Raw genomic sequence first — 18,634 nt, forward strand, 5'->3', positions numbered from 1 at the left:
GTTATAGAGAAGATCGCCTTCCAATGGATTTTCAACTCCCTAAACATGTGACTTCAGAAGAACAAGCCGCCCACAAATCTATTTGGCCCCGGCTGAGGGCTCTGTACTCCAATGGTTTGACTGGCGTCGACTTGATCCGATGTTGGATTGAATGGCGAATCATGCCTATGAGCCGCCGTGAGGGTCTGATGTGTCCGTATGACGGTAACTTGAACAATGCTGAGCGTTTCACGAATGTTATGCTTGACACTAAAGAAATCAACAGTCTCGTGAAAAAGCTATGTGGTGAAACCAAAGAGGCTTGTTCCAAAATTGGTCTAAAACCATTCTGTCGTGCCAACCCTACTCCTGAGGTAGATAATTTTACCTCTCACCCGTTTGATTTGATACCTTCTTATGTTCTTTGGTAGAACTAACTTTTCCTCTTTACAGAAAAATGCACCCTTGTGGAAACGTAAGGTCGTCAAGCCGCCTGTGAAAAGAGTGAAGACCCTTGCCAAGAAGAAGAAAAGCAAACCCGGCGCGGTCGACTCATCCGTTGTGGGCGAATCACCACATGTTGAAGATATGTCTGAGGTAAATACCTGGATCGTCCCGTTAAGGCATCATAGATCTGTTCTAACCATGTATTTTGATTTCCAGGAAGAAGACGGGGAAAGTGATGCTGAAGAGGCAGAGGTAATTTCCATTTCTTCTGATTCAAGTATTTCCTTGGAAAGACCTCACACGCGGGTTTGTAGGAAAGTCCCTATGAGTCACCCAGATGCTCACTTGGATTCCTTTTGAAAAAGGCCTTATATCACTACTGGAATCAGAGAATTTGCCATCTGCTGCTTCTTTGCCGTCTGCTGCCTGATGACAAAGACACTCTTTGCCATCAGCTACCCAAAACCTGACGGCAAAGAGCAGGCTGATGGCAAAGAGTGTCTTTGCCATCTGCTGCCTCTTTGCCGTCTGCCAGCTGACGGCAAAGCACATGCAGGCAGACGACAAAGAACCCACCCCACACCGCCCTCTAACCCATAACGGTCCACCTCTTTGCCGTCAGCCTGTTACCCCTTTCCGTCGGGGGCAGACGGCAAAGCGCCCACTAGACCTAACGTCGTCAACCCCCACCCCACCCCCTCCCCCCCCGTAATGGCTCACCACATCCCGTGACTCTCTCCCTGCACCGCCGCCGGAGCTCGTCCTCCCTCCTCCCTCCTCCCCGCGACCCGCCGCTAGAGCTCGCCCTCCTCCTCCCTGCGACCCCCTCCTCCACCATCGTGCCCCTGCTCCACCACTGCCCCCTCCTCTCCATTCCCCTGCTCCACCATCGCCCCCGACTCTCTCCCTGCACCGCCGCCGGAGCTCGTCCTCCCTCCTCCCTCCTCCCCGCGACCCGCCGCCGGAGCTCGCCCCTCCTCCTCCCTGCGACCCCCTCCTCCACCATCGTGCCCCTGCTCCACCACCGCCCCTCCTCTCCGTTCCCCTGCTCCACCAGCCCCCCTCTTCCCTGCGACCCCCTGCTCCACCGCCGCCCCCTCCTCTCCGTGCCCCTGGTCCACCTTGCCGCCGGCATTTCCCCCGAGCTCCACCTCGCCGCTGACGTCTCCCCTAGCCACTTGTAAGTCCTCCGGCCCTCCTTTCCTCTCTTTGCCAATTTGCTAAGGGTAATTTAGTTAAGTTTAGTGAATTAGGTTAATTTAGTTAGGTTCTTGTTGCTATTAGGTTCTTACTTTAAGTTGTTTAGGTTAATTTAGTTAAGTTACTTAGGTTAATTTACTTAGGTTAATTTTTATTAGGTTCTTAGGTTAAGTTACTTAGGTTAATTCTTATAAGGTTGCAAATTTTTCTTCAAGTTTCATATAGGCTATTTAAAGAAAAGAAAAACAGAATTGATTACCACTAGTTCCAAATATTGCGAAGAAAAAAGACTCTTGCATTTTGGTTCAAGTTCTATAATGTTCTTCCTATTATATGAGAATTTGAAGTGGACATGTCATATCTGGACATGTGATTTGGAGACGTGATATTTCGAATTGGGACATGTCATGCCGAAATTTCCCATGAAAGAAGAAGAAGAGGAGAGGGGGAGGAGAAAAGGAGAGGAGGAGGAGAAGAGGAGAGGAGGAGGAGGAGGATGAGAAGAAGAAGAGGAAGAGAGGAGGAGGAGGAGGAGAAAAGGAGAGGAGGAGGAGGATAAGAGGAGAGGAGGAAGAGAAGAGGAGAGGAGGAGGAGAAGAGGAGAGGAGGAGGAGAAGGTCAAGGACCTTCTAGCCCTTCTCCTCCTCCTCCTCCTCCTCCTCCTTCTCCTCTTTCTTCTTGATTTCTTCTTCTTCTTTTCCTCCTCCTCTTTCTTCTCCTCTTTCATATTATCCTTGCTTTAATTTCCCCAACAATGACATAATTAGCCCATTTAGCTCCAAAATACCATAATAAGCTCAAAATGGCATAAGAACCTTGGTTAGCTCATGAATATTATATACTTAGCTTGTTTTCCTCTAAAATGGGATAATTAGCCCATTTAGCTCCAAAAAGACATAATTAGGTAATTTAGCTCCAACAAGAGGAGAAGAAATAGGCAAAATGAAAAGAAAGAAGAAGAAGAAGAAGAAGATAAGAAGGACAAGGAGGAGGAGGAGGAGGAGGAGGAGGAGAAGGCCAAGGAACTTCTAGTCCTTCTCCTCCTCCTCCTTCTCCTCCTTCTCCTCCTTCTTCTTGATTTTTTCTTCTTCTCCTCCTCCTCCTATTTCTTCTCCTCTTTCATATTATCCTTGCTTTAATTAACCCAACAATGACATAATTAGCCCATTTAGCTCCAAAATACCATAATAAGCTCAAAATGGCATAAGAACCTTGGTTAGCTCATGAATATTATGTGCTTAGCTTGTTTTCCTCTAAAATGGGATAATTAGCCCATTTAGCTCCAAAAAGACATAATTAGGTAATTTAGCTCCAACAAGAGGAGAAGAGGAGAAGAAATAGGCAAAAGGAAAAGAAAGAAGAAGAAGAAGAAGAAGAGAAGAAGAAGAAGAAGAGAAGAAGGAGAAGGAGGAGGAGGAGGAGGAGGAGAAGGCCAAGGACCTTCTAGTCCTTCTCCTCCTCCTCCTTCTTCTTGATTTCTTCTTCTTATCCTCCTCCTCCTCTTTCTTCTCCTCTTTCATATTATCCTTGCTTTAATTAACCCAACAATGACATAATTAGCCCATTTAGCTCCAAAATACATTAATAAGCTCAAAATGGCATAAGAACCTTGGTTAGCTCATGAATATTATATACTTAGCTTGTTTTCCTCTAAAATGGGATAATTAGCTATTTAGCTCCAAAAAGACATAATTAGGTAATTTAGCTCCAACAAGAGGAGAAGAGGAGAAGAAATAGGCAAAATGAAAAGAAAGAAGAAGAAGAAGAAGAAGAAGAAGAAGAAGAAGAGAAGAAGGAGAAGGAGAAGGAGGAGGAGGAGGAGGAGGAGGAGAAGGCCAAGGACCTTCTAGTCCTTCTCCTCCTCCTCCTCCTCCTTCTCCTCCTTCTTCTTGATTTCTTCTTCTTCTCCTCCTCTTACTCTTTCTTCTCCTCTTTCATATTATCCTTGCTTTAATTTCCCCAACAATGACATAATTAGCCCATTTAGCTCCAAAATACCATACAAAGCTCAAAATGGCATAAGAACCTTGGTTAGCTCATGAATATTATATACTTAGCTTGTTTTCCCCTAAAATGGGATAATTAGCCCATTTAGCTCCAAAAAGACATAATTAGGTATTTTAGCTCCAACAAGAGGAGAAGAGGAGAAGAAATAGGCAAAATGAAAAGAAAGAAGAAGAGAAGAAGGAGAAGGAGGAGGAGGAGGAGAAGGAGAAGGCCAAGGACCTTCTAGTCCTTCTCCTCCTCCTCCTCCTCCTCCTTCTTCTTGATTTATTCTTCTTCTCCTCCTCCTCCTATTTCTTCTCCTATTTCATATTATCCTTGCTTTAATTTCCCCAACAATGACATAATTAGCCCATTTAGCTCCAAAATACCATAATAAGCTCAAAATGGCATAAGAACCTTGGTTAGCTCATGAATATTATGTACTTAGCTTGTTTTCCTCTAAAATGGGATAATTAACCCATTTAGCTCCAAAAAGACATAATTAGGTAATTTAGCTCCAACAAGAGGAGAAGAGGAGAAGAAATAGGCAAAATGAAAACAAAGAAGAAGAAGAAGAAGAAGAAGAGAAGAAGGAGAAGGAGGAGGAGGAGAAGGCCAAGGACCTTCTAGTCCTTCTCCTCCTTCTCCTCCTTCTTCTTGATTTCTTCTTCTTCTCCTCCTCCTCCTCTTTCTTCTCCTCTTTCATATTATCCTTGCTTTAATTAACCCAACAATGACATAATTAGCCCATTTAGCTCCAAAATACCATAATAAGCTCAAAATGGCATAAGAACCTTGGTTAGCTCATGAATATTATATACTTAGCTTGTTTTCCTCTAAAATGGGATAATTAGCCCATTTAGCTCCAAAAAGACATAATTAGGTAATTTAGCTCCAACAAGAGGAGAAGAAATAGGCAAAATGAAAAGAAAGAAGAAGAAGAAGAAGAAGATAAGAAGGACAAGGAGGAGGAGGAGGAGGAGGAGGAGGAGAAGGCCAAGGAACTTCTAGTCCTTCTCCTCCTCCTCCTTCTCCTCCTTCTCCTCCTTCTTCTTGATTTTTTCTTCTTCTCCTCCTCCTCCTATTTCTTCTCCTCTTTCATATTATCCTTGCTTTAATTAACCCAACAATGACATAATTAGCCCATTTAGCTCCAAAATACCATAATAAGCTCAAAATGGCATAAGAACCTTGGTTAGCTCATGAATATTATGTGCTTAGCTTGTTTTCCTCTAAAATGGGATAATTAGCCCATTTAGCTCCAAAAAGACATAATTAGGTAATTTAGCTCCAACAAGAGGAGAAGAGGAGAAGAAATAGGCAAAAGGAAAAGAAAGAAGAAGAAGAAGAAGAAGAGAAGAAGAAGAAGAAGAGAAGAAGGAGAAGGAGGAGGAGGAGGAGGAGGAGAAGGCCAAGGACCTTCTAGTCCTTCTCCTCCTCCTCCTTCTTCTTGATTTCTTCTTCTTATCCTCCTCCTCCTCTTTCTTCTCCTCTTTCATATTATCCTTGCTTTAATTAACCCAACAATGACATAATTAGCCCATTTAGCTCCAAAATACATTAATAAGCTCAAAATGGCATAAGAACCTTGGTTAGCTCATGAATATTATATACTTAGCTTGTTTTCCTCTAAAATGGGATAATTAGCTATTTAGCTCCAAAAAGACATAATTAGGTAATTTAGCTCCAACAAGAGGAGAAGAGGAGAAGAAATAGGCAAAATGAAAAGAAAGAAGAAGAAGAAGAAGAAGAAGAAGAGAAGAAGGAGAAGGAGAAGGAGGAGGAGGAGGAGGAGGAGGAGAAGGCCAAGGACCTTCTAGTCCTTCTCCTCCTCCTCCTCCTCCTTCTCCTCCTTCTTCTTGATTTCTTCTTCTTCTCCTCCTCTTACTCTTTCTTCTCCTCTTTCATATTATCCTTGCTTTAATTTCCCCAACAATGACATAATTAGCCCATTTAGCTCCAAAATACCATACAAAGCTCAAAATGGCATAAGAACCTTGGTTAGCTCATGAATATTATATACTTAGCTTGTTTTCCCCTAAAATGGGATAATTAGCCCATTTAGCTCCAAAAAGACATAATTAGGTATTTTAGCTCCAACAAGAGGAGAAGAGGAGAAGAAATAGGCAAAATGAAAAGAAAGAAGAAGAGAAGAAGGAGAAGGAGGAGGAGGAGGAGAAGGAGAAGGCCAAGGACCTTCTAGTCCTTCTCCTCCTCCTCCTCCTCCTCCTTCTTCTTGATTTATTCTTCTTCTCCTCCTCCTCCTATTTCTTCTCCTATTTCATATTATCCTTGCTTTAATTTCCCCAACAATGACATAATTAGCCCATTTAGCTCCAAAATACCATAATAAGCTCAAAATGGCATAAGAACCTTGGTTAGCTCATGAATATTATGTACTTAGCTTGTTTTCCTCTAAAATGGGATAATTAACCCATTTAGCTCCAAAAAGACATAATTAGGTAATTTAGCTCCAACAAGAGGAGAAGAGGAGAAGAAATAGGCAAAATGAAAACAAAGAAGAAGAAGAAGAAGAAGAAGAGAAGAAGGAGAAGGAGGAGGAGGAGAAGGCCAAGGACCTTCTAGTCCTTCTCCTCCTTCTCCTCCTTCTTCTTGATTTCTTCTTCTTCTCCTCCTCCTCCTCTTTCTTCTCCTCTTTCATATTATCCTTGCTTTAATTAACCCAACAATGACATAATTAGCCCATTTAGCTCCAAAATGCCATAATAAGCTCAAAATGGCATAAGAACCTTGGTTAGCTCATGAATATTATATTCTTAGCTTGTTTTCCTCTAAAATGGGATAATTAGCCCATATAGCTCCAAAAAGACATAATTAGATAATTTAGCTCCAACAAGAGGAGAAGAGGAGAAGAAATAGGAAAAATTAAAAGAAAGAAAGAAGAAGAAGAAGAAGAGAAGAAGAGAAGAAAAATACCTTCTCCTCCTCCTTCTCCTCCTTCTCCTCCTTTTTGATTTCTTCTTCTTCTCCTCCTCCTCCTCTTTCTTCTCCTCTTTCATATTATCCTTGCTTTAATTCCCCCAACAATGACATATTAGCCCATTTAGCTCCAAAATGTCATAATAACCTCAAAATGGCATAAGAACCTTGGTTAGCTCATGAATATTATATACTTAGCTTGTTTTCCTCTAAAATGACATAAATTGAATATTTGTGTTGATCTGGTGGATTTACATGTGATAGTTGTCTCGTCGCTATGAGGTCTGCTGTGCGAAGTCCTGCCCGTGCGTTGTACGAGATCCGCCCCTGCATTTGTGGGTCAGTACAAATTTCATCTCCTCCCCGCCCCTTCATTTACTGTGGCTCGGTTTCCGGATGAAACTTTCTAGATTTAGGTAATTCAATTAATTTATCAGTATGCGTGACCAGTATGTGTCTCCCGTTCGAAAGGGCGACATCTATAAATATGCATGTCTTTGCATATTTATAACCGCCATCCTTTCGAATTGTCCAACATTATCCATCGACAGCCCGAGTATGTGTAGATTGGGTTCGTTTTCCCGTATGCTGTGCTCTGGATCCGATGCAGAATTTCGTCAGTGCCTCCCCCGTTGTTCTCCGGATGCACATCCTCTCTGTTTATTGCGGAGACGTGTATCAGGAGAACAGCGGGGAGGTGCTGCCGAAATTTTGCATTGGATCCGGAGTAGAGCATGGGAAAACGAACCCAATCTACACATAGTCGGGTGGGATTAGGACCTATCTTTACCTATTAGCGTGTAGGTTGCCTGGACGTAATAAAAATGGCGAACCTGATTAACCGATGAATATAAATGCTAAATTATATATAAATATATTTCTTCTGTCTTTAGTAGCTATGCAAGATGAGTGATCATGCGTGGATGTATATCGGTCACCCTAGTCAGAAAGAGATGACGAAAGAATGGTTTGTAAAAACAAAGGAATTTGTGGAAGCCGCATTCGCAAATGGCCAGGAAAGAAACTATTGCCCATGTCCTGGATGCGACAACTATAAAAAGACGACAGAGGCTGCAATGATTAAACACCTGCAGAGGAGGGGTTTTAAGCCTAATTATGCAGTGTGGACATTTCATGGTGAGTCTATACAATGCACAAGAGCTGAGGTGGTCCGTCGTCGCACGGACGAGCATGGTACCCGCGATCGAAGACATGGTGCAAGACTTTGATGATGCTCGGGATTCAGAAGATGAGATGGAGGAATCTGCAAAGGCCTTTTATGAAATGTTGGAGTCTTCAAAACGTCCTCTCCATGAGCACACTGAGCTCTGTCAGCTGGATGCAATTGCACAAGTAATGGCTCTGAAGGCTCAGTTCAACTTGGGAAGAGAATGCTACGACGCGATGATGACACTATTTGGACGTTTCCTACCCAAAGGACATGTCATGCCTGCAAACCTGTACCAGTCGGACAAAATACTTCATGTACTTAAGATGCCCTATGAGAAGATAGATGCATGTGAGAAAGGATGTGTCTTATTTAGGAAGGAGTATGCACACTTGGACTATTGTCCCAATTGCGAGTCTTGCAGGTATCTTGTGGTAGACAACGGTATGGGTGAGAAGAGGCAGACCAAAATCGCAGTTAGTGTTCTTCGGTATATGCCAATCGTACCAAGACTTCAACGTATTTTCATAGTCGAAGAGACAGCCAGACAGATGACATGGCACAAATTGGGCAAAAGAACCGAACTAGATGCGGATGGGAATAAGATGATGGTACACAGATCGGATGGGGAAGCGTGGAAACATTTCGATGGATTGCATCAGGATAAATCGGCAGATCCAAGGAATCCTCGAGTCTGCGCCGCCACGGATGGTTTTAATCCCTTCGGCATGACGGCAACCCAATACAGTTGTTGGCCTGTATTTGTCATTTCACTCAATCTCCCCCCCCCCCCCCCGGCAGATTATGCAAAGAAAGAACATATTTCTGACGTTGATAATTCCAGGGCCCAATTATCCGGGGAAGAATATGAATGTGTACCTGCAACCGCTTAAGGATGAATTTGAAGAAGCTTGGGAAAATGGGGTCAAGACATACGATGCCGCTAGAAAAGAAAACTTCAAAATGCATGTGTGGTACATGTACTCTATGCATGACTTGCGAGCGTATGCGCTATTCTCTGGATGGTGTGTGCATGGAAGGTTCCCGTGCCCCCAATGCAAGGCAGCTCTTCAGTTTCATTGGTTGCAGGAGGGTCGGAAGTATTCTTGCTTTGACTTGCATAGACAGTTCCTGGATCCTGACCATCAGTTCAGAAAAGACAAGAAGAACTTTACCAAAGGTAAAGTTGTCAAAAACTTGGCACCACCCGCGTTCATAGGCCAACAGATCCTGGATCAGTTAAACGCCCTCGAGCCTGATCCAGAGCGTCCAGGGTATTTCAAGGGGTATAATTCAAAACACGCGTGGACTCACAAGCCAAGCTTCTGGGATCTGCCTTACTTCAAAGACCTCCTTCTTCCACACAATATCGACATGATGCACACTGAAAAGAATATCGGAGAGGCTATTTTTGGTACATTGTTTGACATAGATGGGAAGACAAAGGATAATATTAAGGCTAGAGTCGATCAAGAGACACTATGTCATAGACCGTTACAAAACATGCTAGAAGGCAAAGGAAAGCAGAAGTGGTCGAAGCCAAAGGCCTGGTTCAATCTTGGAAGACCAGCTATGAGGGAAATTATCTTGTGGGTCAAAATGCACTTGATGTTCCCCGATGGGTATGCAACGAATCTAAAGAGGGGAGTGAGTCTTGAAAAATTAAAAATCTTTGGTCTCAAGAGTCATGATTGGCACATATGGCTAGAGCGGGTGATGCCAGTGATGTTATGTGGCTTTATTCCTGAGGATGAATGGCTAGTACTAGCGGAGCTGAGCTATTTCTTCCGTGTTCTTTGTGCGAAAGAATTGTCGCCTGGCGTGGTAGAAGACATGGAGGAGTTTGCACCGGAGTTGTTGTGCAAGTTAGAGAAGATCTTTCCACTGGGCTTCTTTAATCCAATGCAGCATTTGATTTTACATCTATCGACCGAGGCAAGATTGGGTGGGCCCGTGCAAGATCGTTGGTGCTATGCAACTGAGAGGATGCAGAAGACCCTTCGAGCTAAATGTAAAAATAAGCGTAGAATTGAAGCATCGATGGCTGAGGCATTCATTACTGAGGAGGTGGAAAACCTTGTGACAGCACACTAGAAGCCAAAAAATCATCATTTGCATAATCTGAAGCCTCGGCACAATGATGCAGACCCTAAAAAAGGTGGGTCCAACCTCAGCCTATTCAAAGGGAAGCTCGCACCAGCCGGTGCTTCGAAACCAATAACGTTGGATGTCGAAGAATGGCGAAACATTTCGTTGTATATCTTCAACAACCTAACAGAAGTGCGGCCGTACATCGAGTGAGTTCTCAGCACATTTTCCCGTAACTTCTAATTCATTTGAACTGCTCTTATTCCCGGATATTTCAAACAGCCGTTACGTCGTCAAATTCTCGGATGGAGCGGTGATCGAAAATGATTCTGTCGAAGAGTATGAGCTTCTGTCAAAGACAGGAGGCGGCTATCCCGGTTTCATCTCTTGGTTCAAACAAACGGTAATTATCAATAATGGACCATTTCATTCTTGGTCTAACTTGCGGCTAATGCAACAACCGTTTCGTATTAAACTTGTAGGCTAATTCAGAGTCTATGGACGCCGAATTGAGACAAGTCGCTAATGGTTTTGACTATAAGGTCCGTTCATTTGAGAAATACAACATCAACGGGTATCTCTTTCGTACCTTTGGCAAAGAGCTATCTATGCCCGACCGGAAATCTACAAATTGTGGTGTCTCTGCTATCGGCGAAGGTGTTATCGAGTATTATAGAAGAGTTGAAGCAATTTATGAAGTTCAATTCTATGGTGAAAACCCACCGAACGTTGTAGTCTTCAAATGTTATTCGTTCCAGCCGAAAAAGACTAGAAGGACTCATGAACATATAGGACTAGTCGAAATCAATCCAAACACCCATTTAGATGTTCCCGATGTCTATATTACAGCTCAACAGGCGACCCAAGTTTTCTATCTACTATGGGCATGCCAAACGGATAAGAATCTGGAAGGTTGGTATGTTGTTTATGAAGTGCCGCCACATGTCAGACCACCTCTCCCAAATGAACAGGATTATGAACCTCACATTAACCCAGACACATATGATGGAGAATTCTTCCAAGAAACACGTCTTTCCAAGAAACATTTCAAGAACCGCCGTGCTTCACCCAAGAACATGGAAGTAGACAGCGACAATGAATCCGACTCCAGCCCTGATTCGGAACCAGAAGACCTGGAACTCGTAGAGGTTACTGATGCGGATGACCTGTCAATGCTTCAACGATTAAAGGAAGGCCTTTCACAACTTCACGCCGTTGAACCCGACGAGCACGTCATTCATGAAGACATGCGTGATAGTGATGATGATGATGCATTTATTGATGATGATTATTAGTTTGTAAGATTCACAACTTAAATTATATATATTTTAATCTTTATTATTCATGTACATATTATTATTCATGTAAGTTATTCAATTTTTTTATTTTGTACTAAATTCTTTTAATCTTTATCATGGCAGGTCACCAGGTGTGGAAAGATGGTGGGCGCTGGTCCAGAGCGCTCGACGGGTACTTCCCAGGCGCCCCGCACGAGGGGTGGTACTTCCCTTCCACCCCTATCTCTCCGTAGAGCCTTGGCAGACAGTCTGTCGACACCACCCGTGGGTTCTTCTTCGTCGGCGGCATTGCCCACTGGGAGAGGTGCTGGTCGGGTAGGGAAGAAGGGGAAGGGTACAGGGAGAGGTGGTGGCCGCGGAAGATCCAGGAGGACTTTTGAGCCGTCCTCGCCACCACCACCAGCTCATTCACCCGAGCATAGGACTAGTATGGTTGACCTGTTTGCGGAGGAGGCTACGGGGACTCCGTTCCAGGAGCCTGTTGTTGACGGGCATTCGTCCCATGAGACTCCGGTCCAGGAGCAGCCTCGGGTCAAGGTGCATTCGGCCCAGGAGCAGCCGGAGGAGACTACGGTTCCGGAGGCTTCACCCGACGTGGAGAGGCCCGGATAGGAGACCTGGCCGGATCGTACCGAGTTGCCGGATTGGACCGAGGGTCCGGGTGGCTCAGGGGGCGGGGATGGCGAGGATGAGCTTACGGATAGTGAGGGCGACGTGCAGGTGGACGGGGCCACCGTGTACAAGCGTGGTAGTACACGTCTCCCGATCGCCCCGGCTACCCGCGAGCAGAGGCCAGTGATTAAACTTGAAGGAGATAGGTAAGTACATTTACCCTTTTTTTAGCTTTTGCCTTCAAGTTTGTTCAAATATCTAATGCGTTGACCTTATCATACTGTAGGGGATGGGTACACCCTTTTGGAGTCCGCAGGCCGAACTCCGTCCTTGGTGTGCTTTGCCGGAAAAATTTCCCGGGGTTTGTCACGTTGCCTGGTGAGGGTCAGGTCCCTACACTAGGATTTACCTGGGAGCACTACCAGGCTGCGCAGGCCCCGCCGGAGGAGATTATAGATGGTGTCTTGTGCCACACGAGGGCCGAGATGGTGATCAAGAGCTTTTGGGTAAATTATCCTTTTACAGAATCTAAAATTAACAATATAGCTAATTATTGTACTAATCGGTGTTTTCACGTTTGATTGCAGACCTTCTATAGGTGTGAGGATGGATATGAGGAGGAGGCGGCCAGGGTTCTCGAGGCCGAGTGTAGGCGGTTACTACAGAACTTGCGCCACGAGGCTCGGCCGCAGGCTATTCGAGATTACTACGCCACACGTGGTATTAAGAAGCAGAAGAAGGATTGCCGCGGAAAGTTTCTGAAGAAGGAGCAATACATGAAGGTAATTACCTATTCTTAAGTCCTTCTACGTAGTTTTCTTGATTTCATTCATAGGCGTAGTGCTGAAAATTCTTTCTAATAACTTACAGGTGCCCCCGAGATGGTGTGCGGATAAGATGGATTGTTGGGAGGCGTTGGTTGATGAGTGGTGCACAGGCAGCTGGCGAGCCGTCCACGAGAATGCGAAGGATCGGCGTAGCCAAATGGTTGGTGTGCCACACCATCAAGGCAGCGCCAACTTACTTCAGTTTGGACGAAACTGGGTATGTGATTTGCTTCATGATTCATGCAATTCATTCTTGATGCTAATATTTTGTTCCTCTCTTTTAGGCGCATCAGAATAAGACTGAGATGCCACAGTTGTACGACCTTTATGGCATGGCCCATACTGCCTCGTACAAGAAGGCGAATGCATTCTCTGAGTCTGACCTGGATGATCCCAATAACTTCACCAACATATCATCCCACAAGAAGCTCGTGGCATACAGGGACGCGAGGAAGGCTACGAAAGGGGATGACTTTAACCCTAGCCAGGAACCTTTGGATCCAGAGCTGGTGATGGTATCTGGTGGCGGGAGGCCCCATGGCTCGATAGCCATTGGAGATGGGATAATACGTTGTCCACTCACTCTTCCGGAGATCAAGGCGCGCCAGTCGAGCAGCTGTCCTGAGATAACGCGTCGTCCACGGCCAGTCGAACTTGCCATCGAGGTTAGTTGTACGGACTAAGAACAATTTCATCCATTTAATTATGTGTGTCACCATAGATTATTACTGTGGTAACGAGGGATGGTGTTTCAGGCTGCTCTTCAGAAAGAGAGAGCGGAAAACCAGGTTGCTCTTGAGAAAGAGAGATTGGCAAGCCAGGCTGCTCTTCAGGCTGCTCTTGATGAGAGGGACCACACCACGGCATGATTGCTTGAGGAGGAGAGGGCCCGGAATGAGGCGGGTCAACGGTCCTTGTACGAGCTTTTTGTGGTATGGTTTTTTTCACATTAGCCAAATCATGTGTGTAATGTCTGTTTCATTACTAACTAATACGACCCACTAATAGGCAAAATGAAAAGAAAGAAGAAGAAGAAGAAGAAGAGAAGAAGGAGAAGGAGGAGGAGGAGGAGGAGAAGGCCAAGGACCTTCTAGTCCTTCTCCTCCTCCTCCTTCTCCTCCTTCTCCTCCTTCTTCTTGATTTCTTATTCTTCTCCTCCTCCTCCTCTTTCTTCTCCTCTTTCGTATTATCCTTGCTTTAATTAACCCAACAATGACATAATTAGCCCATTTAGCTCCAAAATACCATAATAAGCTCAAAATGGCATAAGAACCTTGGTTAGCTCATGAATATTATCTACTTAGCTTGGTTTCCTCTAAAATGGGATAATTAGCCCATTTAGCTCCAAAAAGACATAATTAGGTAATTTAGCTCCAACAAGAGGAGAAGAGGAGAAGAAATAGGCAAAATGAAAAGAAAGAAGAAGAAGAAGAAGAAGAGAAGAAGGAGAAGGAGGAGGAGGAGGAGAAGGCCAAGGACCTTCTAGTCCTTCTCCTCCTCCTCCTTCTCCTCCTTCTCCTCCTTCTTCTTGATTTCTTCTTCTTCTCCTCCTTCTCCTCTTTCTTATCCTCTTTCATATTATCCTTGCTTTAATTAACCCAACAATGACATAATTAGCCCATTTAGCTCCAAAATACCATAATAAGCTCAAAATGGCATAAGAACCTTGGTTATCTCATGAACATTATATACTTAGCTTGTTTTCCTCTAAAATGGGATAATTAGCCCATTTAGCTCCAAAAAGACATAATTAGGTAATTTAGCTCCAACAAGAGGAGAAGTGGAGAAGAAATAGGCAAAATGAAAAGAAAGAAGAAGAAGAAGAAGAAGAAGAAGAAGAAGAAGAAGAAGGAGAAGGAGGAGAAGGAGGAGGAGGAGGAGGAGAAGGCCAAGGACCTTCTAGTCCTTCTCCTCCTCCTCCTTCTCCTCCTTCTCCTCCTTCTTCTGGATTTCTTCTTCTTCTCCTCGTCCTCCTGTTTCTTCTCCTCTTTCATATTATCCTTGCTTTAATTTCCCCAAGAATGACATAATTAGCCCATTTAGCTCCAAAATACCATAATAAGCTCAAAATGGCATAAGAACCTTGGTTAGCTCATGAATATTATATACTTAGCTTGTTTTCCTCTAAAATGGGATAATTAACCCATTTAGCTCCAAAAAGACATAATTAGGTAATTTATCTCCAACAAGAGGAGAAGATGAGAAGAAATAGGCAAAATGAAAAGAAAGAAGAAGAAGAAGAAGAAGAGAAGAAGGAGAAGGAGGAGGAGGAGGAGGAGAAGGCCAAGGACCTCCTAGTCCTTCTCCTCCTCCTCCTCCTCCTCCTTATCCTCCTTCTTCTTGATTTCTTCTTCTTCTCCTCCTCCTCCTCTTTCTTCTCCTCTTTCATATTATCCTTGCTTTAATTAACCCATTTAGCTCCAAAATGCCATAATAAGCTAAAAATGGCATAAGAACCTTGGTTAGGTCATGAATATTATATTCTTAGCTTGTTTTCCGCTAAAAATGACATAATTAGCTGAAAAACATCATATTTTGTTCTTCTTCTGAATTTCTTATTCACATTTTTGCAGATTGGATATACTAGATGCATGGAAGCTGGCATTCATGGAGTTGAACAATGTGGATGGATGAACTTTATATGTATATCATCTAGTTTTCATTTGAGTTGATGAACAATGTCGAACTATATGTATATGTATATATGGATAAACAGTGCAATACTTTGTATGTTGGTTCTTTAGATATATGGGGATGTACATTGATTTATATGTATATCATATATGTGTGGTGAATTATATATATGTGTTGGCAAGTATATGTGTGGTGAACTATATATCATATATGTGTGGTGAATTATATAAATGTGCTGTCAAATATATATATATATATATGTGTGTGTGTGTGTGTGTGTGTGTGTGTGTGTGCTGTGAAATAATATAAAACAAAAAAAACAGGTACTATATGGGCTCTTTGCCGTCTGCGAGCTGATGGCAAAGACCTGTGCCATCAGCTGGCAGATGGCAAAGGTGCCACATGGCACCCAACTGTGCATCCTGGGGTGTCTATATAGGCTCTTTGCCGTCAGCCTCCAGGGTGGGCGGACGGCAAAGAAGAGGGCACAGAGGAGGTGGGGAGGAGGCAGACGGCAAAGAGTGGAGGGGGCAGGGGAGGAGTAGGCAGACGACAAAGATGGAGGGGGAGGCAGACGACAAAGAGTGGAGGGGGGAGGGGAGGAGTAGGCAGACGGCAAAGATGGAGGGGGAGGCAGACGGCAAAGAGTGGAGGGGGGAGGAGGAGGAGGCAGACGACAAAGATAAAGGGGGAGGCAAAAGGCAAAGATAAAGGGAGAGGCAGACGGCAAAGCCTCCGTTAACCCCTAACGGAGGCAACTCCTGTCGGCTGCCGTCTCGAGCACTTTGCCAACTGCTCCTAAGGAAAGCTGACGGCAAAGAGCTTTGCCGTTCGCTTTGGGGGGGGGGGGGGCAGACGGCAAAGAAGGTCCTATGCCGTCGTAGGCTGACGCAGAAATTTTGCCGGCCGTGAGAATCTTTGCCGTCTGCTATTTTGTCTTTGCCGTCCGGGATTTTGTCTTTGCCGTCTGTGATGGCAGACGACAAAGAAGCTGATTCTTGTAGTGTATACTCCAAAGCTCCACACCCGTAGCTCTTCGGGGTGATCTTATGGCGGGTTTGTTGGAAATATGCCCTAGAGGCAATAATAAAATGGTTATTATCATATTTCCTTGTTCATGATAATCGTCTATTGTTCATGCTATAATTGTATTAATAGGAAACAGTAATACATGTGTGAATAAATAGATCACAATGTGTCCCTAGCAAGCCTCTAGTTAGCTAGCTCGTTGATCAATAGATGATCATGGTTTCCTGATCATGGACATTAGATGTCATTGATAACGGGATCACATCATTGGGAGAATGATGTGATGGACAAGACCCAATTCTAAGCATAGGAATAGATCGTGTTGTTCGTATGCTAAAGCTTTTCTAATGTCAAGTATCTTTTCCTTCGACCGTGATATTGTGCAACTCCCGGATACCGCAGGAGTGCTTTGGGTGTATCAAACGTCACAACGTAACTGGGTGATTACAAAGGTGCACTACGGGTACCTCCCGAGCACGGGCGCGCCCGCACGCGCGAGAGAAATCCCATCAGAGATGGTCGCCGGAGAGGATCGAGGAGTCTGGTGCGAGAGAGAAATATACAGTTTTATCGCTTGTGTCCCACGTGTAAGTGAGGGACATGGGATAGAGAGTTTTATTTTTCTTTTTGCTCGAATGGGTCCCATGTTTCAGTGGCACACTAAGCGAGGGATAAAAATGTACAACAAATGTTCTAAAAATGGCCAAACATCATTGACTAGACAAAAATGGCACGGAAGGGCATTTCTGTAAGGGGACTTGACAACGAAGGGGTAAATTTGAACATGCTTCAAAATTAGGAGCAAACCTGAGTAGTGGGTTTGAGTTAGGGACAGAAATGCAAATGGCCCTAAATATTTTGAGGTGCTAAAACACAATACAAAAATGTGGCTTACAATTAATAATTGTGTAGGGAATATTTGCAACCCATCCATGAATTTAGTTTTTAGGTTTGCAAAAACTACTAAATCCACTTTTCCGATGAATTTGAACTTCAAAAGAAATTGAATTAAGAATTGATTCCAAAAGTGATCAAACTTGGATTACCACTAGCATTAGCTTAATCTCCTGGGTTATTGTAGCCTAAATACAATGATCAGTGTAGCATGAATCCAAGGGTGTTACAACTCTCCCCTACTAAAAGAAATTCTTATCCCGAGAAATAAGAGGTAGAAGGAAAAAAGCTCACGGGTGCACCACATTTCCCAACACGCTTGATAACACTGGTCGGACACACTTTCTTGGGTCATGACTGGCCTCGGGACATCAACACGTCGTAGCCCTACCTAGGCTTAACTGAGAGGCCAGCCCGCCAGACCAAATCCTATACACGGAGGGGTCTTGAGCCCATCGCCCTTTGCCCTCCTGCATGTGGTGTGGGCAGCCGAGATCAGTCGTGGCACCTCTTAATACAAGATCAATGGTTATGCAGACCACTCGGGTGTGCGCCGCTCCAATGCTCACGTTCGAAGAGCTTCGGGTGATACAATGACGCCGAGTACCCATAACTGAACCAGCGTGAAGGTTAGTGCGTATAGGTCAATCAACCAACTCAGGTCAAATACACAAACCCATTAATGTTTTGTTAACTGCGATGATGATCAATGGCCCCCAATATGTGGTCCCGTAGCCCCGTCTTAAGGATGTATGGCAAGGGCCAAGAACGCCCGACCAGGCCTTGTCACAATCACGCGTGTATCCACCCGCTCCACGCGTCTCATCATGTTCAAGTAGCAAGTTAAATTAACCATGTGTCTATAACATTAAAGTAATCGGAGGTATCACCCTTGATGGATTCCAGTCGATGTAACCATCAAAGTGACCAGGGAGGAATCACCCTCTTCGGTTCACGCTTGAGGGGTTGCATGACAGAGTCATTATCGGAAGTGGTGAAGGAGGAATCACCCTTCGTAATCCACCTCCGGTTAACTACACTCAGGAGTTAACATGAGGAGTACATTAGGAGGTATCACCCTCGGCACTCTATAGTAGTTCTGCAGGGTCGTACAACCGAGGGGTGTGAGATGATGTGACGGGTCATGGCTTGTCGTTCGTTGATCGAGTCGTCGAGTGTCTGACTCTTCAAGTCGTCGAGTCTTCGATGATCAAGCAGGCGCAACTAGGGCTAAGTGGGGTCAGTGGGGATCACTAATCAATCTATACCAAACATTTAATATGCAGAAGGGTACAACACTAGTTTAACAAAAACAAGCTATGCATGAGAATAAGAGGTATCTACAACAGTAGAAAAATAATGCAAGCATGAGGGAGAAAGAATGGGTGATATTAGAATGATCAAGAGGGGTTGCCTACCTTGTTGATCTGCTACAAAAGGTTGATTGTCACTGGCGTAGTCGTACCCGACAACAATGTTAATCTCGGTGTCTACTGGAGAGAAGAGGGGGAAGAAACAATAAATAAAAGCAA

The sequence above is a fragment of the Hordeum vulgare genome, chromosome 4H (genome assembly GCF_904849725.1).
Source record: "Hordeum vulgare subsp. vulgare chromosome 4H, MorexV3_pseudomolecules_assembly, whole genome shotgun sequence".
NCBI classification, from domain to species: domain Eukaryota; kingdom Viridiplantae; phylum Streptophyta; class Magnoliopsida; order Poales; family Poaceae; genus Hordeum; species Hordeum vulgare.